This window comes from Strongylocentrotus purpuratus, unplaced genomic scaffold, assembly GCF_000002235.5.
Source record: "Strongylocentrotus purpuratus isolate Spur 01 unplaced genomic scaffold, Spur_5.0 spur5_contig_827, whole genome shotgun sequence".
Lineage (NCBI taxonomy): Eukaryota > Metazoa > Echinodermata > Echinoidea > Camarodonta > Strongylocentrotidae > Strongylocentrotus > Strongylocentrotus purpuratus.
Window position 1 is genome coordinate 1,108,840 of NW_022145532.1, and position 27,818 is coordinate 1,136,657.

The 27,818-nt window shown below is 35.9% G+C and overlaps 1 protein-coding gene across 2 annotated transcripts in view; it reads right to left on the reverse strand.

Moving 5' to 3' along the window:
- Window positions 1-4,928: 4,928 nt before the first annotated feature.
- LOC756773 (lysophosphatidic acid phosphatase type 6) overlaps window positions 4,929-27,818 on the reverse strand; it is a 40,311-nt gene continuing 17,421 nt past the window's right edge. For both annotated transcript variants that reach the window (XM_011677089.2, XM_001196525.4), the window contains exon 9: window positions 4,929-5,777. The gene's annotated coding sequence lies outside the window, so the exon portion shown is untranslated. The remainder of the gene's footprint in view (window positions 5,778-27,818) is intronic.

The following is a 27,818-nucleotide window of genomic DNA, read 5'->3' on the forward strand; positions in this document are numbered from 1 at the left end:
ACGAAATCTGAAAAGATTAAGTGATTAAGTAGGATGAATGTACTAAAAAGTTTGTTATTCTTTTGAGCATATTAAGTGGAATTGCATTCAAGTTTCCATTAAAATGTGAACCCCGAAAGACAATCAAATGGGACCCGATTCTCAACCAATTGAAGTCATTTAGAGGACTAGCATTTGCTGGTTGGAGATTTATCACAACTTTTTAATGCGAGAAGTGACCAAGACATGAGTTTTACTACTTTTGTGAAAGATTAATCATGCAATTTTCGAAAATGTGCATAAACATGCCTTAAGGATATAAATCGGCAAATAATAAGAATTGACTTAATAATGTCCGCACAAACATTTGAAAGGAAACATTTTTTTTTTCGTCGATTATATGCACATCACGAAAACAGGACAATAAAACACTATTAAAAGTGGATAGGAGGAAGAAGAGGAAAGAGAAGAAAAGGAAGAAGGGGGAAGAAGAATTATAATGATAAGAAGATAACGAAGTAGGAATATAAGAAGAAGAAGGAATAGGAGGACGACCAAGAGGAGGAGGAGAAGAAGAAGAACAACAAGGGGAAAGTGGGCAAGCGAAAGAGAGGGGGAAGCTGACACCCCTTCCTCTCCTGTAATCGGGAGGCCCTGTTCATTCGTATTTTACCCATCGAGTACGACGGGTGCTCCCAAAGACACCAGTTTGCTAGACCAATGTTGTCCCACTGAAAAATACAACCTGATCAGAGAAAGCACAATAACGCATGGTTTCGATTGAGAAAAGTTAACCATTTATTTTTAATTGTTTAAATGACTGAAATTATCCTCCATGGCCAATGTCACAGTTGTCTCCTCTTCCTCTACCACTTCTACTTTCCTTCCTCCTTTCTTCATCTCATCCTTATCCTTCCTTCTCAATCCTCTTTTCCCTCTTTCTCATTCTGCTGTTGCTTCTTCTAATGGTTCTCCTTTTTTATAGTCTGGATGAAACGTTATAACCTTTTCCTTAGAGTAGCTATTACCTAGAGTTAATTTTTAATTCGTATACAATTTGTCATATAGGCATTTATTTTCTACATAACTTCGCCTTTGTAGTTTGTATAATATGTAATACATGTACTTGCATATTGATACCGATACTTTAAGATAGTGTTACTATTCGCACTACCCTCTGTATATCATCTTACTATCCCCACTTGAATCTTCTTTTTCTTCCTCCTTCTCTTCCTTCTCACCTTCATCCTCTTCTTAATCTTACCATCCTCTTTCCTGTTCTTTCTTTACTCTACACCATCATGCTCTTCTTCACTTTTCTTTATCTCCTTTTTATATAAAGTGAGTTAGGGAGATCAAATAGTAATAGAAATAATTGTACTCATTTTAGTTCAGTTCATTAATTTTGATGTTATTTGATATGAATGTTTTTATATATTGCAATTTACATTGCCCAATTCGTCCTTTCAGGCCCCGATGCAGTGTTGTTCTTTTATTCTCAATAAAACCATTATCAATTCAATTCAATTCAAAGGTAGTGAATTCTTTCAAAAAGATGTAACGGTAAATTCAATGACAATAATACAATAAACAGCAAATAAATTCAGGTTATTGGAAGAAAATCAGATAAAATGAGAAAAAGAAGTAGTATAGAAGTATAATGGAAAAGGAGAAGAAACCAAGACACTGTTGAAAATGCTTGGTAAGAGTGTGGTACTAGATGAAAGGAAATAAGGCGTGAAGATCAAAGAGGATGCCGCCATGCAACTATTGAATTCTTGCTGATAAACTTAGTCATGATGAATGAATCAGACAGTCTGGGCCAGTTCATATCACGGAAGGGTGCTAACAGTATCACATCCATCTAAAATGGGAACATTCCGTAACGAAGGCATGCTCTCTACACCCCCTCCCTTAATATTCAACTTTCTGGAGACGATTTCGCTCATTATTGTAAAATAAAACACACGATCAAAAAATCTCCAATGCACAACTCAATCGAAAGGAATTAGGGAGTATCTAAATCCTCATATTTGAGTGTAGTGATCTTTGGGAGGCATGGAAACTGTCTTTGGTTTCGTTATCAATGAGCTTATAAGCATACCATGTCATATGGATGTATTTGTTTTCTACCTATGGTTTTTGATCGCTAACATCATTAAACACTTATATGTCCAGGCCACGCATAAAATAAATTACAATTCATACAACATAATACCAAAAGTTTGATATGCCTTTATTTTCCCCTAAAAATACAATATAAGAATATAATTTTGAAGAAGTTACCCATGTAACCCATCACCTTTGATTAATTTTTTGTTGTTGCACCTTTTCAAGCAAGAAACTGGTCACACAAATTAGGAAGAATATACTCTCTGAAACAATGCAGATGGTATACACCACGACTAACTGACAGTATCATGAGGTAAACTGAAGGAACCTATTTAAAGATAATCTTGAGTTCTGATAAAAAAAGAAAATGAATTCTCACAAAATCTAACGAAACTTACACTGAATGTTCAAGATTACAAATAAATGTCATGTGCTAAACAATTTTGGAAGAAAATGTATACTGGCTGAGTAATGAGCATAGAAAGATAAGGAAATCAGGGTAGTACCAGCCCCGACAACATGTGTGTTGTCCCATGTACAGCTTTCTGTGTAAGTGATTGTTACTTTACCAAGACTATGCCAAATTTATGATGATTTTGATGACTCCAGAACCTTGCATTACACACCATTACTTACATGCTATATGATCAACTTTTCTGATCCATTCCACACATTTTCTTTCACAATGCAATCGCATTACCAGAACTCAAGTTTATCTTTAATAATAACACAACTTGGAAATTCAGCTCCCTACAGAAATGCTTCTCATCTTTTTTATTCAGTGGTCTTAACATTTGAATCTGAAAGTTTTGGATGAAAGGCTGAATAATCATCCGGCCTTCCCTACTCCTAAAGAGTGTCTTAAGTGTGACACAGTCAAGAAATAGTTTGACCATCAAGCATTCAAGTTGAATATCTGATAAGAAGATTTCTAAATCCAGTGTGAACATACTATGGTGTGTACATAGCCACATTGTCACATGTAGGCCACACATCATCCTTCCTGTACTATTATTCTTCAAGAATCTGTCAAAAATTAAAGAAATATCATAACTTTTCCCCCAAATTTAAGCCATTTTTTCCTTCTTCCTGTCATGTAATTAATTATCATTTAACTAATCATTTATCACTCTAAACTCTAAGGCCCGAATTTACAAAGCAAGGTTTGAGCTCAGACCAAGGTTTGAGCTCAAACCTCCTTTTGTTTCGCCAAACCTCCTTTTGTTCTTTACAAACAAGGTTTGTAAAAAACGCGTAAAACACGTCATATGACGTACGAAAACCAAGGTTTGTCGACAAACCTCCTTTGTGAATTCGGGCCTAACAGTTTCATACAAGTACTAATGATGATATCATGGTCAATTATCAACCATAATATTCATAAACAATTAATACTTCATGTTCTTCTTTTGAAGAATGGCATATAATAATAAGGCTCTTAAAGACCCCTAATATACAAAATACAATAATATCTTAGCTGCAGTAAGGCTGTGACATAGCATCTACACGTATATATTCCTAATGTTTACATGATTGTGAGGTCATCTAAATGCCATCCTGACATAAGCACCATTCACTTGGTGGGAAAACAGCTCTGCTAAGCAGGATTAATAAGAAGAAGACATTTCAAGACATGATAATAACAATAAACTAGAAGTAATCATACATTGATATCTGGCCTGAGAATAATACACACAATAATTATTGAATTCATTTCTACTTATAAATTTGTATGTTTCGATAGACTGGGGTCTATTGAAAATATATATAACATAATAAAAACGAAACCATGCTTAACAGGTGAAGTGAGTGACTAACATATTTTACAGCAAGTAGCAAGATCCACTCATTGCTTTGTTCTTTAATCATTTTTTAAAAGGAATACTTGAAATGTACATGATCACTTTATGGAGTTTGACTATCCTTGTGCATAGATCATGACTGATCACTAAGCTTTGATAATGCATTTGACTAAAAAAAAAGAAAAAATTAATTAAATTCAATAGATTTTTAATATAACAGATATATCTTAACTCAAGCTAATCTATGACTTACCGTTTTTCCTCTGTAAAACATCATCAACAGCAACAGTCTCAATAAATATGTTAGCTATTTGATCAATACTCAAGGTAACAAGCCATAATACTTGAATATCTAATTTCAAATACTGTAACTCTCAGAAAATAAGGGTTCTGTAATTATAATAGTTTGCTATCATCACAAACACAATGAAAATATCTTTGGAATTTCATAGCCTTTTCTGCAGAAACACCCTCTCAGTCAGATGTAAATATCTGTGATCATACAATGTTTATAACAGATTAGTGAATATTGGTGCTTACATGCATAACAGATGTCTGAACATAATGAAATATCGTTATTTCACCCAAAGTTTTACAAAACATTACACATTGTGTGTTACATATCATAGAATGTCTACAATATATTTGTATTTATTTGCATCAACTGTGATCGTTAGAAAATCAGAGTAAAAGGGGGAGAAAACAAATAATGATGGAGGAAAAAAACAACAGACATAGATAGAAAATAGAAGGGGAAAGGGAGGCACAGCCAAAAGATAGCAGACAAAAATATACCTTTTTCAGAAGGTGTAAGACAAACATACATCATCGAGTGGCAGAAGGAGAATTAGAAAACAAATTCTACAATATAAAAATACCTAATTCAGAAGTCTTAGTTGTATTAAAGATCACACACATGATATAAATATTGATATATTTTCAACGTATTGCTCTCATTAGGTGGTCTGTCATCAACAGACCACCTTTTAATATTGTCAACAATTATTGTTGTTATTCTTTATTTGCATTCCTTTACTTTATTATGGCAATAATTTGAAATCAACATGATTAATACGGCAGTTAACAGGCATGGTGAGAAGATATGCAACTACAATGTCATTTGATCGTCTTGACAACATCCAGGTGCCATTTTGTCTTTATTTTAAATATCTATTTGTCTTACCTTTTCAATAGTAGAACCATTCTTATTCAAATTTGGCATGATTAAAGTTTATGTCATTACACAAGATTTGATCCACTCAATCAACACCATGATTGTGAATGATTCCACTTGAAAGATGCTTCACTTAAGTGTTACAGCTCTGTTCCAATGTCATTATTTTTCTTGGAAAATGGTTTGATCATCAGGTTGAAATTCTGTAGTTAATGATATTTCATAATCTTAATACAACCTTTGAATTTGAATGAAATATTATCATTGTAACACTAAATTGTCATACTAGCATTCAATATATCATCCTTGTCAACATTTCTTACATAATACATTTTGATAGACAATTATACTTCAATTCACAAGTGCATGTTTCTTGTTCTATTGACTTCTAACTTTTAATGGGAAGATCTAGGTAGTGTACAATTTAGCAATTGTTATCCTCATTGGTGTATGGCCTTATTATTCAGATATAGTTTGATAGAATTGAAATTTTATACCTTGTTGTAAACTAGCCAAAATGAAAGGTAAAAGCATCTAAAAATTGCCTGGATTAACCCCTTAACCATGATTTAGAGAATAATGTAAGACTCGTAAGAAAATATATTGTTTTGTCATTGATCCTCATAATGAATGCCCATCTTTCCATCACAGTTGCCTCAGCTATCCACTGAATATCATCTAAGTTGAATACCTTGATATCTTGATTTGATCTGTAAGTGAGAAGAAATATGAGAGAGATATGTGGATAAATGCACATGTTATACTGGAATGTTGCAGATCATTTCTTTGAGGGTTCCTTGTAATTTGAAGTGCTTCAAATATTCTTTCATTCCTTATTTCTTTTAGACATCTTCACACACAAAAAAGTAGTGATAAATGTTTACATAACATTTGACTCTTAAACCTATGTTATGGACGTTATTATAAACAAATTAAAAAATAGAGAACTTGTTCAAGTTTCAATTATTAAGCTCTATGAATTTTTCTTGAGTGAAATAAATTTGACTACAAATCGATACAGGTACAGAAAACGTTAGGTACACGTCTACGTAGCAGTTGCTACCGCTTTATGCTTGAGAGGAAAAATGAACATTAAAACAGAACATGAATGACATGTAACATGAAGTTCACATCACTTAGTTTATACAAATGAAGATAAATTTCTCCAAGAGTAGTTTATCTCGGGAATATTGTTAACTTAGTGTTTCCTCATATCAAATTGCTTTGAAAGGAGAAATAAGGAACATACAAAAATAAGCCATATTTATGAGCATGTTACAGCAAGCAAATGATTATTGGGCTGTGAACATGAGGGGGTGTTAACTCATACCCTTAAATAGTTAAGGTCCCAGTGTCTAAGGGGATGACTTTAATAACCTTTCACTTATAAGAAAAGAATCATGAATTGGGAACCCAAATGAACTATCATATTTTGAGGAGTTTGCTGTCACAATATGACACATTATAAAATGGCTCTAGTATTTTAAGCATCGTGATTGGTCAATACGCGTCACATGACATTGACAAATTTTTGATGCAAGCACGATTTTGCAGAAAAAAGCACAAAAAAAGTTATAATACACGTTACCATGGATATCCAGCGCGCGCGCGTACACGTAGTACTAGTATGCTCCCTCGAGTGCATTGTAGGCTATAGGCTATGCGTATCAAGTATTGTATGCTCCACCATGATCCCCAGCTAGCTAGAGCGGGGTATTATTAGAAAGCAAATTTTTATTTTACTTTTGCCTTGGATTTAGACCTGTTTTTACTTTTGGATTTTATAATGAAGCCAGGAATTTCAGCTGTCTGATGTAGACTCGTCTCTAGACCCCCTATGGATTTTATTTTTAATCAAACAATGAATCCCGTGGACTTTTTGGTAAGCCTGCAAGTCTTGTAGAACCAACATAACTCTAGATCTAGATCAAACTCTCGTAGACTCTAACTTAAGATCTAAACTTTTGTTTGTTGCTATTTGTGTCGCTATTTTTTAAAACAAATAACGCACTTGACCCTGTTGTGCAAAACGTAAATGCAGTGTACACTCGGTTCGCACTGTCAACTCGCCGCAAGCGGCTCGTTGCACAGAGCCGCACCAATCTAAAGAAACCTCGGGCCTACTGCATTCACCGCTATTGCACTCTGGGCCGTGCGTTATTTGTATACAGTTCTTTAATTGTATAGACATTTTGGGAAGATCACAATTTTGCTAGATCAGGACTAAAAATATACAGCCATGATAGAATCATTCATCTCTCTCTCCCCAAACACTGAAACCCATAAATTTAAAATCATCATCCCTTCTCTGATAATACCCACTTTTTATCTCTCTCCTATTCATCTCTGAATCCTAAACTGGTGGAATTCCTGCAACTAGCCCAGCTTGTGAGGAGTGATCCTTCAATCAAGCAACGGAGGCACCATTAAACTAGCCACGGAATACACTCTAACAATCTCTACACATTAGGCTCCTGACCATCAAGTCGACGACGATGTGTCTCGCTCTAAATTGGTGTAAATGTTTAGATACAAGCTAGGTCAGGCAGCTCGTCCATTCCGAGGGAGGCTGAAGGTAGATATAAGGATTGGTATGCGGGAGGGAGAGGGGCCTTGCAGATCAGATCAGATTACGGTTATAGAAGTGTCCTCTATTCATATTTAATGATTGTCAATTGATTGTCCATCAATTCCAAGATTGCACATTAATGTTTGTCGGCGACGAGGGAGGCGGGGCCTATTCGATCAGTCAAGGTGAAGACGAAGAAAAATGCTTCCAGCAATATCTCGGCAGAAACAGAAACCTAGTTTTTCCTCATATTTGATAGCCACCCTGTCCATCAGTAAATTCTTATGTCAGTCTAACTATACCGTTCAAACTTCTTCCTATGTGATTTTGAAGCAACATCTATGAAAAATAAACCAATGACTGATATTGATTTATTAATAAAAGGGAAACTCAAAGAGATATTGATGACTGTGATATAAAACTTCTTAAATAATGTTTAATACTTTGAGGAATCAATGTCGGGTAAGTTAATATCTCAATAAGATAGATAGGTGCCAATACAGTTTTCTAAAAACATGTGGTTTATGTTCAACCAATAGGCTAATTTGCTTTCAGACCGACTTTAAGTACGGTACACAATACCAATATGAAGGTTGTGTGTCCTGATAAAAACAGAATTTCCTTGTTATCATTTTTTGATTTTTTTTCTCTTTGTTATGAGGTTGAGGTTCTCTTCCATTAATAATGGGTAAAAATGCAAACATTATCAAACATTTAGAAAAAAAAAAAAAAACAGAAGAGAATATTCCCCCTTGAATTCCACCGTTCCATTCCCGAGAAGAGAGCTCTTTGAAGATTCATTAATATTCAGTGGTTTGTAATTGAGGATTAGGCTACTACATCCCCCATCCACAGAATGAACATATACTCCAGTATCTTCTAAAAGAAAATGAATATTTATGAATCAGAGGATACAAGTTCAAAATGTACCCCCTCTCCAACTATCTTTGTATTAACTACTATCCTTTCATGAATTTAAATTGATTATACACTGAAAAGGAACCCAACCTACTGCAATTGACATATATTTTCTTTTTCTTTATGAATTCCATATTCTAGACTTAATTTTGGAGTGTTGTGTTGCAGATCATTGCAGATTACATCTGAATATAGGTATATTGATTTTCTAAAAATATCTGTCCGCTCATATCCCAATTTTGGTTGAATACAGAATCTTGTCTTTCACTCTATTGTCTATCTACCTTTCACAAACAATAAAACAATAAATAAATGAATGAACGAATTGGAAAAATCAGAACCTAGGCTCTATGTCATCGGTCAATATATCCATTTCAATGCATTTCGCCGTAAACAACAGCTCTCCGTAAATAACCAAACAGTCAGAAATTGCATTTATCTGCCCAATCAGCAGAGTGTGCAGGCTCGCTCTCAAATGGCTAGTATCAATGCAGTCACTGTAATTGACTCCTGTTTCCATGGTAACCATCTCACATTGCAGAATTGCCCTTGGGCTCAGGATGCCCATGAGAATTTCAAATTCAAAGATGCACCAGATATATATACTGATGCAAAATAACAATATTTGACTATTTTGGGCACAATTTCCTGCCATTTTGTTGCCACGTTTCTTACTCTGCCTGAATTTGCATTGGACTGGGGAATGCTGTGAAGTGTGATGATGCAGATGGAGACGAAGATGATAGTAACAATGATGGTTGTGGTGGTGGAGGTGGGGTGGCGGTGGTGATGATGATGATGATGATGATGATGATGATGGTGGTGGTGGTGGTGGGGGGGGGTAGTGATGATTATGGTGGTATTGGTTGTGATGTGAATAATTATGATGATGATGATGAAGAAGAAGAAGATAATGAAAATTGTGAAGATGATGGTGGAGGTTGTTGTTATTGTGTTGGTGGTGGTGATGATGATGATGATGATGATGATGATACTGATTATAACACTTGTGACATAAAGGCTATGGAATACCATTTTACTGACCCAAACAAATATGGAGAGATTAACATTTACAAAGCTCTTACTTTTCACAGAAAGCTTGCCTGGTGCTTGCGAGACAGACAAATAGTAAACATGAGTGATAAACATGTATTATTTAGATTGTTACAGGATGTGGACCTATTCAATAAGTTCATTAGATTTAATTAATGATGGTGTCAAATCAATTTGCTATACACCCTCATGAAACCATTATATATTTCCATGAATTTGTAAATGTATTAGGAAAGTACTGGAGAGGTTAACGGCCTAGATTAATTGTGAATTCCCTAAGTGCTACTTACTAGAGCAGAGCCCTGTATTCGAGTTGATGTAATTAACAAAAAATAATATGTAATTAGATTGAAGTACATTACAGTCAATGTTTACACTATTCCTATAAATGTAGAGTGATAGTGATATGTTTCAAAACATAAATTGTGTAGGTCTATCCGAGTTGCACATCTCTAGATTACACTCATTTATGGGTTGACCTGCCAAAAATTGAATAACACAAATTCCTTTACTGGTACTTATTTTGGGATCTAATGAACAATTTTGAAACAAATAAAAAGATAAAAGAGAATGTAGACCTATCTTACAACAGATTGCAAGTACACAATGTACAAGTAAAGAAGAAGAAGCATTTTGATGAGATATTTCTTAATCAGAAGTAAAGTACTATAAAATATATAGAAAAATATATCTATATATATATATATATATATATATATATATAAATAAACGTGTTTGTGTCTGTAGAAGATTCTTTTTTTTTGGTGGGGGAGGGGGGAGTGGAGCATTTTTTGTTTGTAGTCCTGTCAAACAAGGAATAAATACATTGCTCTTCAAATGTATCTAACACATCTAGAAAATTCTCTCTAATTTTGAAGAGTTTAAGAGCACATCATTCTGCTAGTATACAACAGCATGTAATGTACCAAGAACTTAAGAAGTCATCACAATATCTTCCTTGAGACATTAATTGCTCCTGACCTTGCTACCTATTTCAGTTGATCAATGCTAATACTCAGACTGACATGGCAAGCATGAACAAGACCAATACCCTCCTCGTTTGCCGCAAATGAATGAAACGAAGGTCTCTACGCTACGCTCATTGTTCATGGCTAAAATGCGCAAGACAGAAAGTATTCTCTTTCTCCGTTATTCTGGGTCCTTAAAAGAAAGCAACCTTGGGAAACCGGTACGCTCACGTGAGTCACGCAATATAACTTTCTATGGTATACAACTCTTTCAGATGAAAATAATGTCTATTGTCTGCTACTGGCCTGGGTACTCTCATTTATCAGACTTAGGAGTTTTGTCAGCGTCTAGTGTAATTAGTACCTGGCTCGTACCCAGCAATTAACCCTTTAGCTGCCCAGACAATCTTCTCTCAATTAACCTCGTTTCCATCTCATAAAAAGAGAGTTGGAGACTGGATTTCCACAATGATTGGGTCACAGAAGTCAGAAAAGGGATGTCTTTATTCATCGAAGTATAAAGAGAGAAGGTAAAAGGAAAATGGTATTAAATGCACATTACCCAAAAGAGAAACAATAAAGGTGATAAGTCGAGAAAATAATTGATGCATTCAGAAAAGATGACAAGAGAAAGGAGGGAGAGAGGAGGGGAGAGCACGGAAAGAGAGGTGAGATAAATGGACAAAAAGGGAAATAAAGAGAGCAAGAGAAAGTGAGCAAAAGAGAGAGAGTGAACAGGATAGATGGAAGGACAGAGAGAGATAATGAAAGAGGGCAGCTATAAAGAGAGAGAGAGAGAGAGAGAGAGAGAGAGAGAGAGAGAAAGAGGGAGAGAGACAGGCAGACAGAGCAAGACAGGCAGAGAGAGAGAGAGAGAGGGGGAGAGAGAGAGAGAGAGAGAGAGGGAGAGAGAGGGAGAGAGAGGGAGAGAGAGAGAGAGAGAGGGGAGAGAGAGAGAGAGAGAGAGAGAGAGAGAGAGAGAGGGAAGGGAGGAGACAGAGAAGGAGAGGAAAGAAGGCAGAGAAACATAATACAGATCTATACAAAAAGAAAGAGAAAGAGGGAGAGGGAGAAGGATATAGAGAGATAATTGAAGTGCAGAAATTGAGCATAAACTGAAGTGGATGTGAGTGGTATTTTAGCATAGATTGAGATGCACTGGGTTTAGTATCAAAACTGAGCTGCTGAAAGACTTTCCTCAGGAATTAGGCAATGAACTCCATCTTGCTATTAAATTTCACATTCATACTACACAGAAAATGTCTACAAGTGTTTAATTAGCTACATGAGAGGCAGGCAGACACAAGCCTCTTAATAAAAATACACCCTTTCATGAAGATTGGAGGATATTCATACCTGTATGTAGAAAACAAAGAAAGTAAGTAGGTGTGATAACTTGTATGCTATAACAAGAATTTTTTTGTTTACTTAAACAGAAATACATATTTCAACCTCCCTGTCATTTAGATATGTATTAAATGAATTTTTAAGATAAAACCAGTTATGGTCATGCGATTGCATAGTGAAAGAAACGTTGTGGAATCGATCAGAAAAGGTTGATCATCTAGGATATAAGTATTGGTGTGTACTGCAAGGTTCTGGAATCCTCAAAATGATAAGAAATTTGGCCCAGTCTTGATAAAGTAACAAGCACTGTACACAGAAAGATGTATATGGTACTACATGTACTCCCACACGTGCGCGACACATGCGCTATATCTATCAGATCCAAATAGATATAATAATTTACCAAATATATCAATAAGTAGGCGGTTTCTCTGCAAAATTTGTATGATCACGTATTAGTCAAAACATATTCTTTCACATGATTGGTAATATTAGCTTCAATTTCATTTTTTGAGAGGGGGGCGTTTCCAAAACTGGTCTTACTTCAACTTTAACTAAACTTACTGAAGGTATGAACACATACAGAAAGTCACCAAGACAAAATCAATAGAAATGAAATGTCTTGCATTGGAAGGATGTATCCCGTTTCTTCATCTTATGTGACATTTTTCTTCTCAATACCCTAACATGAATTCCTTACTAAAACATCATTTAAAAGAAATATATATGTAAAAAATTTCAGAGATAAAATCCATTGTCTGAAGCAAATCTTTCCTGCATGGGATGAAGATGCTCGTATTCAAAGCAATACTTCTTATTTGAAAGAAAAATTGAATTCAGTATTTAACCAGGAAAAATATATTGAGGTGGCAATCAGATTGTTTCTAGGTTAATCTTTCTAAAAAAAGGGAACCCTTGTATTATTGTTTCTTTCTTTCAAATCCATGAATTAAACCTTCTGCCCTGATCATGTAAGGCTAGAAAAATAATAATATATAAAACCTCTGTATGGACACACATATAGGATGCTGATCTACATGTTGTGTAGGTTTGAGAGGTCAATAAACTTAATAACTGTGAGGTGTGAATGACTCAGAGTCCAATCACTAGAATGACTACCAGCCATACCATCTCCACCATCTACCATCTACCAGCACATGCATCACCCTTTCATCACGACCGCATCAGTGTTAACAGCTCTTGGGCAACTCAACAGTGCAATATCACATACTGATTGTGTTCACACACTCCCACTTGCATCACCCTTTCATCAAGACTGCATCAGTTTTAACAGCTCTTGGGCAACCCAACAATGCAACATCACAGACTGACTGAGTTCACACACTCCCACTTGCATCACCCTTTCATCACGACCGCATCAGTGTTAACAGCTCTTGGGCAACCCAACAGTGCAACATCACAGACTGATTGTGTTCACACACTCCCACTTGCATCACCCTTTCATCACGACCGCATCAGTGTGAACAGCTCTTGGGCAACCCAACAGTGCAACATCACAGACTGACTGAGTTCACACACTCCCACTTGCATCACCCTTTCATAACGACCGCATCAGTGTGAACAGCTCTTGGGCAACCCGACAGTGCAACATCACAGACTGACTGAGTTCACACACTCCCACTTGCATCACCCTTTCATCACTACTGCATCAGTGTGAACAGCTCTTGGGCAACCCAACAGTGCAACATCACAGACAAATTGTGTTCATACACTGCCAAATGATTGTACTGATACCCCAGTCAGACTGACGAGACAATGACAAACTGACTACATGTACAGACTTAACCAAAAAAAAAATTACATTACCCCCAAAGCCAAAAATCTTTCAAACTTGAGTCAATTTGGAATTGTTTTGGTAAATTGTCTGATAATACAAGTGAATAACATAGGTGTTCAATAGTGTGTTCAATGTCTTGAACAACTGCAATTTCATTAGAATTTTGTAAGATCAATATTTCATATTTTACTGCATAATCCAATAGTCCATTTTTAAATGTTTTCAGATTTTACTTATGCACATGAAGCAAGTCAAACATGAAGCTTATGAATCATGTTATGTAAGAGTCTCAATGATGTCTGTCAATCCTCTTTGTTAGTATTGTTAGCAAAGAGGATTGACTGTCCTATTATAGGCAGGTTCACTTTCTATAGTATGTATACTAGCAGCTCCACTTCATACTTGTAAAGCTACTTAAATACAATGGGCAATTTCCACATGAAATTGGACTACATTGCATGACCAGTTATTATCAAGTATCCCCTCTTCTTACCTTGTAAGAATAAATTGTGCTTTAATTGTGTTCTCATTTGCTCCAAGCTAAATCAGCATATAACAATAATTAGACTTGTCCAGCCTAAAGCTAATACATTTTCTATTGCCACTGAAGTACAAAAGAGATTACTACTTTCTAAACTTAAACAAACAATACAATGCATAATACCGAGTCTGAATAACTCACAGACTGACAAAACATTTTTGTCTATGTTCAAGAAGCATTGTGTGAACATGGAAACAATGGTTGACAACAATATACTGTATGCAACACAATATTAAAGGGAGGGGGGGGGGGGGGTGGATGAAACAAGACAGGAGAGGGCTTCTGATCAGCTCTTTGTTCTCCCCACAAATTGAAACAGCTTGACTGTAGTAGCCTAGGGCCCTGCAGCCGCACCTCCGTCTCTTCCACCACTCGGTCCATGCAACCAAAAGGCACTGAGGACCACTAGTTGGATAGATAGATAGACACCAAATCCCAGCGGTGGAGGGTTGGTTTGGTCGCAGTAAAGTCGCCAAATGATGTTCATTTTCTAGAGTGTCGTAGGGCCTCTTTCCCCACATACGATGCCTGGCTGTAGGCGATGGAGATATAAATGGCTGATGGGAGGTGATAAGAAAGTGCAGTATGGAAACTTCTTGGGAATGAAAAGGATATATACCAATCTCGAGATGTAACATGAGATGAGGTTAATTGAGGTGGTAGACCTTTATTGAAGAAATAGTCTTCCAAGCTTCAGGAGAAAAAAAAATGGCATTAATTATCTGTTTGCTGCAATTACTTCTTTATCATCAATTGCAAATCACTAGCCCATTACATTTTTCAATTACACAGAATGTACTACAGGTTTTACGAAATCCCTAAAAGTAGTTTATACTTTGCAAATATTAAACACAACAATGTTATCATAAATGATATATTGTTGTTTAGTAAACTATCATACTGTTTGAGTCCAAGAAGTGAATTTAAAGGCAAAAACATTTAATTCATTACATGAATGTACAATTTAAAAACATAGTAATGCCCGGCTGGAATGCTCCCCAGGGAGTGGAGATTGTGCACACAGTGTGTGCGGGCAAGCACTGAATCCAATGACCGGGGTAATAGTATATTTGTAAAGCGCTTAGAGACATTTGTATTAAGCGCTATATAAAAATGAAATATTATTATTATTTATTTATCATTATAAAAGCACAAACATGCTTGGTGTTATATCAGGGTAGCCTCAATTACCTCATCAACACCAATGCTGTTCTTCCTGAGGACCTTGCAATTAGTCTTACCGAAGAATTTACCAGGTACTCAGAGGGACAAATGTGGATTAATGTGGATTAATTAATTAGTGTCGAGCTAGGATTCTAAGTTTCTAACTCTCAACCCTAGGATTGAGAGTTGTGTGAGTAAACTTCTACCAGAACAACTCCATATCTACCAAGTTTAATGTGATCTCAACTTCAAAGCAACACAACCGACCGACATAATCATCTTTCTGCGGCTGAGATCGTAACAATGCTGCCCACAATTCATTAAAAAGAACTCACTCCACCTAACACTTTCATCACGTTGACAAAACAATCACTGAAAAGCGCTACTAATCTGAAGAACACTTTTATTTTCCTACCATATCGACCCTCAACATGTGGTCCGTCTAGAGAAATGGTTGTGTGATTCCTTTGTGATTCCACCATGACTCACCGCTCTATTGTCCTAAAGGTCTTTCCTCGATTAAAGCCAATTTAATCATTATTCATCATCCTGTTCTAGCGGTCGCTTTCATCTTTTTGTGACTCCTTCTTTCCTTTCTTTCTATTTGCAGATGAGGAAGAGGATTTACCTATGAATACTAATTGCCATCTAATCATAAAACAGGCACTTTTGAGAACAGGTACACAGTCTTTCATTGGATGATTATTACTCATTTACAACTATAACAAAAAAAAATCCAGAAAAGAATTAAAAAAGAAATCAGAAGATGTCTGTTTTTTTATCAAGTTGGAAAATATCCTATATTTTTCATCTACACATGATTTGGTAAAATGCAGAACAGTTTAGAATGATGACTGATGTAATCTGACAGGCGTTTCACCAATACAGTTGCTTTGAATTCATTTCCTGTGCATGCCTGATGATTGAGGGGGATGCAGTATAATGGATGGGTTGCTTGACTTGAAATCATCTCTGCAAATTAAATAAATGTCGACTGATTTAACCCACCCAAGCCATACAATGAAATGCAAAAATAGAAGGCTATTGTATATAATGTCAGAGTAGCCAGCTCATGGAATATCATATTGTGAAGATGATTTAACAAATTGTGAGGAAATAAGAGAATGCCACGGCAGGTTAGCAATCCAAACTTCTTACAATTTACATATTTAATAAGAAAAATTGTTTTGGGAAATGATAGAGTCTCAAAAGATGTATGTCTGAAAAGAGGGGAGGGCAAGGGTAGAGGGGTGGGGGTGGTAAAGGGCAATTGAAAGATGAGATGAACATGTGCATGCAATCACAATTACATGTAGGTCATTACCATTTCAACCCTTTGTATACAGGGTAACCAGTGGTACCTGTACTTAAAACGCCTATGGGAATTAGCAAATTCAAAAGTCAAAAGGTTAAAGTTCTCTATCACTTTAATGAAGGAAAATAGCCACTATTGCTACAAGTAAATAGTTTTCTCTTACCCCACAAAGATTGTTTAAAGGAAAAAGTGTAAAATTGTATAAGTGCATTAAAATTCATCCTATGAATACCAGTATGTAAAATATGCTAATATCAGTCTCCTACAACTAAACAAACAACCTAATAAGCAACCTAACAAACAAACTATGAACAGAATGTATTTTTGAATTATTTGTTCATATTTCTCTTTCACAATCAGCTATATCTGGCTTTCATACTTGGAACAAAGGAAGGTTTAATGGTGAAGCTGCTCTAGATTCTCATGATGGAGAGACATTAATAGCAATGCTTGCTTGCTGCTAGATCTATTTGAAAGCTTTCATAAGCTCTTTATTCAGTGGGATGGCATCCATCCATCTTACTGTCATATGTCTTCCCCCTGATTGATGCCATCATACATCATGCTTCATCCAGCAGGGGAGCAACAAGAACAGGAGCATGTTCACACTCAAGTCTTAATCACAATGCTAGGATACAGCATGTCTCATTCAGTAAAGGAGCAGCCAGTGACTGAGCATGTTCACATCTAACCCTAAATATTGATGCTTTCATATATCATGTTCCATCCAGCAAAGAGCAACAAACATGTTCACATGGAATAATTAAACACGACGCCATTATACAGCACGTTTTATCTAGCAGGGAGGCAAACATAACTTGAGTATGTTCCCACCGATGACCAAAAAACATGAATGCCACCGTACATCATCTATCAGGGAGGCAAACTACATGTAACTTCAGCATGTTCATATTGAATTCTAGCATCACACATTGATGCCATCATACAGCATGTTTTATCTAGCAGGGCAGCAACCATAACTTGAGCATGTTCCATCGACTCATGAAACAATGATACCATCATACAGCACATAATCCCCCAAACTAATGCCATTATACATGTTCATGTATGTCTAATTGAGCAAGGGAACGCCAAAAGTGTGAGCATGTTCACATTCAATCCCAATACATGCTTAAATCAGCCAGAAGGAATAACCAAATCCTGACCATGTTCACAAATGATTTCCAAACAAGGTCTCATCCACTTGGGGTGCAACAGCCTGTAAAGCACATTCACATGAACTACTTAAAATTGATGCTATTCTGTTTCATATTTCATATTGAAGCAACAAATAAACGTCAGTCACATTCACATTTAAACTCATACACATGTATTTATCAATAATGATGGTGATAGATGCTTCCATTTTTATGTACATCTACATTGCATTTAGTTTGTACTATTGAAAAACATTCATGAATCATATAATTTTAACTATTGACATCTGCCTGAATTGATTCCAACATATAAAATGTCATCATGTTTATAATTTACACAAATAAAAAAAAATAAAAAAACCAATAACAGTTTAATAATTACTCTGTACCGGTACTTCATCTTGCCAAATTTTGTTTAAAAAAGCTTTAATACAAGCACTGCATTTTACATGGTAGTGTGGACGCATTCAAGGGGTAAACAGGGGACAAAAGAATGACTGATGAGCCCAGTGACGGGACCAAGTCTCTTAACGGTAGTTTGGGATGAGTATGGGGTAACATCTCACTGTCATACGACCCTCCATCGGACCCCCATTCCTTCCATGACTCCAGGAACATTAATGATATAGGTGTTACTTGGTTTGCAGCCCCTTCCAAGATGGGGGTCGGGGGCCACTGCCCTATAAATTATGAAAGCGCATGCTGCGAGGGTATAATTCTTCACTCTCCATGGAAGATCATGGTCTCGACTACCAATCTCTGAAGGAAACTGATCCCGCTACATGGTGAGTGTTTGCACTCCTCAGGGACGGGACAAGCAAAATGATTCAACAGTTACACCATACCATCAGATATGTTTTCAAATGCTGAATGTAAAAATAGACGTGTCTCGCATGCTGAAATGTGCCTCTTGACTTTAATATGAATTACAGGAAATGGATACAAATGTCTTATACATCCAAAAAAAAGATATTTCAAAGGGACTATTACCATTTGATCAACAAAGCAAAATCACTAAAAAGTAATACATATGAATGGCAAGACAACAAAAGAAAATATTTGCCCTAACTCAAATGTATGGTTATTAAAAACTGTTGTCTTTAAAAGAATAAGAAAAGGAAAAAAAAAGAACAATTTTCTTTAGTTACATATAATATACTACCTGATTATTGGTTTTGCTTGAAAATTTTCCCAACATTATTAAATACATTTTTTGACAAATTTTGTCAAACTTATTCATATTTTTTCTACTTCAAAGAGATAAATAATATCTTTAAATATGAATCGTTCTAATAAAACTTCTTTCTTGAACAAAGCAAAATTCCAGTAACAACTTAAACCTGCTGTTGAGGTCGTTGCGCTTTAGAAGGTGTAGGTGAATCAATGACTACAATTAGATTATTAGAAGTACTATCAAGAGGTTTGCTTTGTATAAAGACATCTCAAGATAGGGTTTTGATTGATTAGAGTGAGTGTACTGCTGGGGCCAAGAGGCCACCAATGAAAATGAAAAAGTGCAGTCTGGATGACATCATCATCATCATCATCATCATGGGGTGGTGGAGACAAAAGGCACAATTAGTGGCACAAACCTTTGGAGCTCACGAGGGGCCTTCTTTCTCATTACTTCTTCACACCTGAAGAGTGTTCCCCTCCCCACCACTTTCTAATCTACCCTTAGTCTGCCCACTCAGACTCTAGCTGACATTGGAACGTGTGAAAGTGGGTGAACTGAGGGAGAAAACAGGACGGCTCATCGTCCATGCCAAAAAAGACTGTGTTTTGATTCATGAAGACTTTGTTCGAAAGATGAATAGGTGAGATGGCCGTCATAAGGTACTGAAACTGGTGAATATACAGTATGTCAAGACCTAAAATATGTAAATGACAAGCAGCTAATCTCAAGATAGTGACATCATTAAAAAAAGACAAAATATCAGCAAGGGTCTGCAGTGGCACACTGGGAGTGTTCTTCAGCATTGTGTACATCCCTTCTGTATATACTTCACCTGGATATTTGTAGGTTGGAAACTGAAAGTCCTATATTACTCTTTTATAATCATAAGTGACCTTATTGGCACAATTGTTGCATTATACTTCAAGTGCTTTGAACATCATATTTTTAATTACCGGTATGTAGTATCCTCATTCTCCTTGTCTTCTTATTTTCTAATAGTCCGGATACACTTAACCTACATGTAACAAAGTTGTAAAACGATCATTACATTAAATACAATAATGTTTCAGATACTTTTACATGTAGTTGTCTTGGAGTTGTTACTTGATACTAAAATAAACTACCTGTTGCCATTTCACAAACATTCTACATCGCACATTCATATTTGAAATGCATTTAAAGTGTAGATAAATACATCCCAGAGTTTAAAAATTGGAAACGTCCCTACTTTAATGAGTGATCACATCTATCAACGAAAAAAGGCCTGGCTAGTCATGGCCACTATACACTACCACCACTATCAATATTGTCTTATCAAAATGACTCATTAAAAAGAAAAAATGCTAATGCCATAATTGTTTGCCATCATTTCAATCAACAAACATCAAAAACCTTCATAAATTGTAAATGCCATCGTTGGGTGCCTCTGTTTCAACAAACAAACATCAAACTGGAGAAATCTGAAGCTACAAGCGGACATTGTGATCTGCATGAAGCATTCCCTAGTGATCTGTATAGAAAATATGAGCTTTGAACTGGCGAGTGACCGCTGCTAATACCAGTAATTGAGCAGGTCTAATCTTGTGTGATGTGACCACTGCAGACACGTGTCTCATTAAGAAGCAAGAGATGGGCCGGCCTTGTCTTGTTTGGGATAGGATTGGAGGGGAAGCACCCTTTAGTCAGAAAAAGACACCCATGTAATTAGAAAAATATCCAGAGTAAATAATGAGTCACCTTGTGAGTGTTGCATGGCATCTTCAAACGTTGATTGACCATCCATTATGGGTTATGACGATCAATCTTTATGAGGATGTATCTTTGGGTTATGTCAGCAGCGAAAATGATGTCATCATGTTTTCATTGTAATACCTGTGACCTAATTTTTATCTTTAATCAATCGTTATCCTTTGTCTCTTATAAGCATTATTGCACTTTTTGAAAGATACATGTATGTGGTTATTATGATTAACTGTGAGTAAGGTTATACATCCTATCATAATCATAATATATTGGCACTCATCATCATCATAGAACAGTAGTCTATGATCTTTATAATTATCTCATTTCAAAATATAAATTCAGCTTAATAATATCACCATTCAAATCACCAAAAACAAACTTAGTAAATGTCCTTCTGATCATTCATCTTCAGTCTTATATCAATCATTGCAAGAAGTTAAGATCACAGGTATATTTTGAAGACTTTATAAAGCATCTTTCAACAGAATAGTTAGTTACACCAGCAAGGTTTTACTATACACAACAAAATATTATGCAGTCATACAAGGGACTCCGGGAGTAAGTACATCTTATAAATATTAAAATCAGAACATGAGGTTAGATTGTAATAACCTTAAAACAAATAATAATGGGTAGAGGGCAGTTTGAGAAAAAAGATGAGAATTTCATTCCTTTAAAAATTTGAAGCGATTTCACAAAGCGCTCTTGGAGTTAAGATCTCCAATACTGCTTTTCAAACACAAGATAGTGCAGGCCACTTCACAGGTGGAGAGTTACAACCAATACACAAAAGATATAGTTTCAAAGACCAACCTTCAATTCCAATTTTCCACCTTCCTTCCACAGCCTACTATGATCATTTACTCCATCCCTACCCCCCCCCCCCTCCTGATAAAAAAGAGAGAAAAGGAGAACTACTTTGGGATGCACAATTTAAGGTTAGAGAAACAACAATTAATGGGCCACTGTGATTGTATCGCGTACCCGATGGAATTGCACTAATTGAATTGTTGTGTCTTCCCAAGAGCTTTCTTGCTTTCCTTCGGTTTCTCATCAAGTGGCAAAAGGGAAATAATGGCTCTCTTTTCAGAGTAATTTTAATTCTGCGTGTACCTGTAGGCACATTCACACTCAAAAGTTCTTAAGTTACTCCAAAAAATATTGCCCAATCTATTTCTTAGAGAGCTACCTTCCCTTTGTTTCCCTGTTTTGCAGGGAGCAAGTAAAAGACATCAATGTTGCAAATACTATTAGAATGCACAACATTTCCCAGTTTTAACAAAAGGAAATAATGATTATGATTTTTTTTCTTTCATGTTGGTGATTTTTAATCAAATGGCAACTAAGTCTTCATTCCAGGAAGAATTGTCTACTAGAAAGATACAGTAATGAATAACACCCTCACTTTAAATGTAACTACAAGTATTGGCAGTTGACTTTTAGAATAATGTTACACTAAAAGTATATACGAATATCAATAAAAGCAAATTATTGCTAAAGAAAATGTTAAAGATTTAATCATCACCCAAGGTTTACAAATGTACAAAATATACACCATCTTTTGTATAAGTATTTGCCAACAAGTCTTTCATACTTGTAAAATATGGATATGCATGTATTGAAATGTCCATTGTCCACAATCTATCACATTCACACTGAAAAATGAAATACCAGATATTCTATACTTGGAGGCAAGTGAACGCACCCCGTGTTTGAGCACCGAGAGCCGTCAATATTGGAGGAAGGGATACAATGTCGGCGGTAGACAAAGAGAAAGATGGGGATGTGAGGCGCTTCCTGGTGGTGTCCTATTGCCAGGGAGAAGGCCGGGCCAGAGCAGCCTCTTGCCAAAACATTTATCAATTGAGGGTGTTTCAGCAGCTATAGGATGAGCACTCAACAATGATGTGGGTAAACTTGGGAGGAGATAGGGTTACTCCACAACCCCCCCAATCCGCTCTTAATTTTATCACCATATTATCACATAAAACATCCACTCCCGTGTGTGTCCGGTGAGTCATCACGACTTTGCTCTATCATCAAACAATTTGGATGTCCCAAGAAAAACTAAATTGGCATCTTACCTGTTTGCATGAAAGTTCATCCCTGGTAGTACTTGTGAGCAGTACAGGGTTCAGTCTTTGCTTTTATTATAAATCATCTAATCAATAATTTTGTTGTATGATGTCAATGTCCATCAGAATTAAAATGGATGACTACATTGCAAATATGCATGTCCTACATTACATGACGGGACAAAATGATGAGCTTAGAGGTAGAGAGATTGAAGATTTTATCCATCAATATTAGCCATCACATCTATGAAGGTACAGTACATGTATATGTACCTCTAAATCAAGTACAGAAAACAGTAGAAAATATTGTTTTATATATAAAGATTTTTAAAAAGTGTTGTTTCATGAATTACATAAATTCCATGCATATCTTGGAACCATACTCTAACCTCTAAATTATAAGTTATTTGGTCAATTTAGTTCCCTATCATAATGACTGCTCCTGCACTAACCATCAAACAATTTGGATGTCCCAACAAAAATTGAATTGGCATCTTACCTGTTAGCATGAAAGTACTAACCATCCCTTGAACAACTTTACCTTGAACAATTACTATCCCAAGTCAACAAGTTAACAACATTCTTCCTCCAAACACTACCTCCAAATGTAAATTACCCCAGATAAAGACAATTACAAATTTGACTCTATTTGCCACTCTGACAACTAACTATCCAATTTAGGAGGAAACCATTTAAGAGAGTCATTGTCTGTAAGGTGATAGTCCAGTTGATGCAAGTAGAGGAAACACTTTCCTAGAATCACTCAGTTCATATCTTCCTAAGAAGGGAGTGGCCATAACCCTCCTGGACCCCCACATCCTCATCCTGGTCACTAGCATTGATTGTAACATCTGCCCAGAGCAAGAAGGCCAAATTACAAGCTCAGAAGCCCTTGGTTAACATATAGGAGTTATTATGCCCTTCTGGCTCCAAATAGACCATCATTTTACTGGAAGCATAGGTTATGCCACCAAATAAAACCTTAACATTATAAATCCTAATGAAATTACAAGAATAAGCCCCTCACATGTGAGATGTCACTGATTTTGTTACACTGAATGTGTAGCGTAAACACAGCTCTAAAAGATTTGAAATTTCTATGAATAAATGGTTACCAATTAAACAAAACACTGTATGTTTTTTTCTCACAATGACTCTGTCAATTCTTTCAAATCAAGAACATGAGCTGAATAAATGTCAGGGTTCAAATGATTTGTTTGACCCTCTCCTGACCTCCATTCTGCCCTCTCATCAGTGCTTACTGCAGGTACTGTATGAATGAATGCATTCCCAAACAAGTTCTGACATGGTCAATTAGAGGTGGCTCTAATATTTCTCTTCAGCATGATTGGACATAGTGACCCATATTGCTTTCAGTGATTCAAGCCTGGTATCACAACACAGTGAATCATAAGCATTGGCATGACAGCTAAAGTGCAATGGTAACAAAGTAAACTTTGCTGTTCAGCGCTGATTAATATCAAACGAACCAGACAACCAATTTTGAAGTTGAATTAAAAATAATTTGACAATTCTTTATAGCAAAAGTAGGACGTAATTTACATCACTACTGGTCAGTAGTGGACATAAAGGTCTAAGTGGGATTTTCACTAATTTCTAGATTTAATATTTATAACATAAAGTATAATCAAATTCATTAAATATTGTTGTTTCAATCTATACATATACTCTCTGTATTTAAAAAAAAACTATATGTAGTTACACTGACTTATTTGTATCACTATTTCATGCAAACTAAATGTAGTCTCCATAGACCATTAGTAAGTTAACCAACACATACAGTCAAACATACTTGGACAACCACCTGTATAGAATGACCACCTGCCTATTAAGACCATATTTTTGTACCCCTTGAAAATCATTTCTCATTGAAATCTTGTCTAAAGGAACCTGTATATAAAGACCACCTGTATATAAACACTGCTTTTCTGATCTCCCTGAAGTCTTATACAGGTTTCACTGTATTTGCCTACCGGTATATCAAGTATTCTGATTCATATATTGATAGATTGAAAATTGTCTTCATTAAAAGAATGTTAATTGAACGGATTTTAAAATGTCCTAAATCTATGTGGGCTCATTTAAAAGGAGCCACTAGATATGTTATGCAATAAAACTCATTCTAGGTAAGTTCTGATCCATCATTAACACCAACAAGCTCTGAGGATTCCTGTATCCATGCGTCCATTCTTCCATACACAAATTGGATTAACTAAGATCGGATGGATAAAGCTAAATATTTTTGTTGCCCCAGGTTCACTAAATAATGTTAGATGAAAGGAAATAAGATAAGAGGGAGAGAGAAAGATAAAGATTGGAAGAAAGAGATAGAGGGAGAAAGAGAGAGAGAGAGAGAGAGAGAGAGAGATAGAGAGAGAGAGAGAGAGAGAGAGAGTGTGTGTGTTGGAGAAAGAGCAACACAGAGAAAGTGAGGCTAGAAAGCTAATAATAATATCTTCAAAAAAACCTACTTCGGGAGAAAAAGATGGTATATCCGAATAGCAAAACTGCCTCTTGGTCAGGCTTTTAGCAGTAGGATTAGAAGTCTCTCAAATGAATAATTTGGCCTATAAGAGGATTAAACCGCCATTGAGTAGGAGATGACTATATAGACTGTTGCAGTATCTTGCACTCACCGTCATTGAAAATGAGATAAGGGAACCACAATTTGGTGACAGCATAATGCACTGATCTATTTTAAGCACATACATTTGCAACACTATTTGCATTGATGTATTTATTTTTCATATTTTTAAACAACCATTTCCATTTCCATGTATTGTTCGGGAAAATTCAGGTTTGACTTGAGAAAATATAAGTTCAAAGGATGTTTTGAAGAAGTTGGGTATAAAACTTTTATGCCAACATACCTTTCATTAATTATTAAGAATTTAAATCTAAATTACACCATTCAAATTATGTGAGTTTGATGAAACTTTCTTCTTCAAATTGCAACCTAAAATTTACTTGAAAAGAAAAAGACAACCCCCAACATAATCCAAATTCAAAAGTGAAAATATGAAAATAATTTCCTCCACAAAAATCTCTGGGTTTATCCAAATTTAAATGAAATAGGGTATTTAAACCCCCACCCCCCCAAAAGTAGAGTATAAAAATATATGAAAATTATATGGCAGCGTGGATATCTTCCGAAAATGATGTTGAATCTAAGCCAAACTCACACTACACAAACCATCACCTTTCTGCCTGAGTATACAGAGTACATGGGAGAGAAAGCTGTTTACGGGAAGAGACCTAGACTGAAGCAATAATACTGAGACCTAACACCAGTCACCCTCGGGGTGTAACATGAAAGGACAGCACCCATTATTGGGTTATGCTCCTCTGTTTCATCGGTGAGATGGTGAGAGAGGATCAAAGACACAGAAAATGATTATCACATAACATACATACCAAGGTCAGGTGTAGGAGATGTACACTTTCCCCTCAGGCAGTATGTAAAGAGATCCAAGAAGAAAGATCTCCTCTCGTGCATCTTTCTTTTCAAAGGAGAATGTGATGTAACAAACAAACAGTGGTGACCAACTAGCATTTAGAGACAAATATTTACAGGTTCGATGCTACAATGAAATATCTCTCTTTTGTCATTACTGTTCATGCTAGTTCATACTAAAATATAACCAAACCATAATTAAAAACTCATATAAAATCTTGTTTAACACTTTTTTTTTTACAATGCCCAGACTAATTTGGTGTATTCAGATAAATACAACCCCTAATTTAAGAAATCTAGACAAGATAGAACTTGAACATTTGATATATTTCCATTGTTTGCAAATTTAACTGTTGTACATCAACAATATCCATCACAGTTTGATAAACTTTTTCTTGGTTCACTGTCTTCCCCGATGCTTGAATCACCCTCCAATATTACATGGTATGTTTTCATGACTGAACTTCAAATTGATGTTCCTCTTTTTGCAAATGATCCAAGGTTTGCAAATCATCAATTATAATAGCGACGCAAGGAGCATGAACGCACTCATCCCTACTCCTCCAGACAGACTCCAGGTGCAACGTGGATGAGGGGTAAACATCCAACCTCCTCCATCTTCAAGAGAGACTCACTCTCATTCATAGAACTGACAGGTGAATGACATTGGTATGTATACATCACCATGGTAACAAAACCAGAAGGCATTTTTGTCTCCAAGGATACCTGGAGGAGAGGTACTCGTCGACCGGATGGCAGAAGGGCGTCAGCGACTTCAAAACTACTTTTCAAATTATTCGCATTTAAAGATTTGTTTTATATTTCAACTGCTTTTCGTCCCAAAAATTGATTTAACACTTAAAAGACTGATAGAAATGTTATAGTAGAACACGGCCACAATTTTTTGTGTGGAAATAAGTCAGTTTTATAAAAGTTTGAGGCGATTTAGTGCTAATGCCCTTCTGCTTAAGGCTTCATTTTTTACCTGAAGTTCAAGCTAACGCCCTTCTGCCAGCCAGGCGACGTATTTCTTGAGATGATGCTCCCAGGCACAGAGGTTTAAACACCAATCCTCATGTACTACTCCACAACTACAAGTGTAACAATCGGCAGAAGATACTTTGCTCTGTTTGTTAATGGGGGTTCCTGGTCATTACTCTATTTTCATGTAAGCCTCAATATTACTTCTATACTGAGATATATTGCAATTAAAAAAACACCCTTGATTATCATAATAGTGATCTGAAAGACTTGTTGACACACCAATTATGCTTGCATGGAATATGTTGCACACTGAACCAAAATCTGATTTTGGTTTTGTGCATGCGATTTTCTGTAAGCCTTTTTTTCTTCATACTTCTTATCCTGTATGAATGCCATGTAATCTTTTTTTTAATGTTGATGTTATACATTTCTAGCTCTATACAAATTACCTTTAGGTGATTAGTATA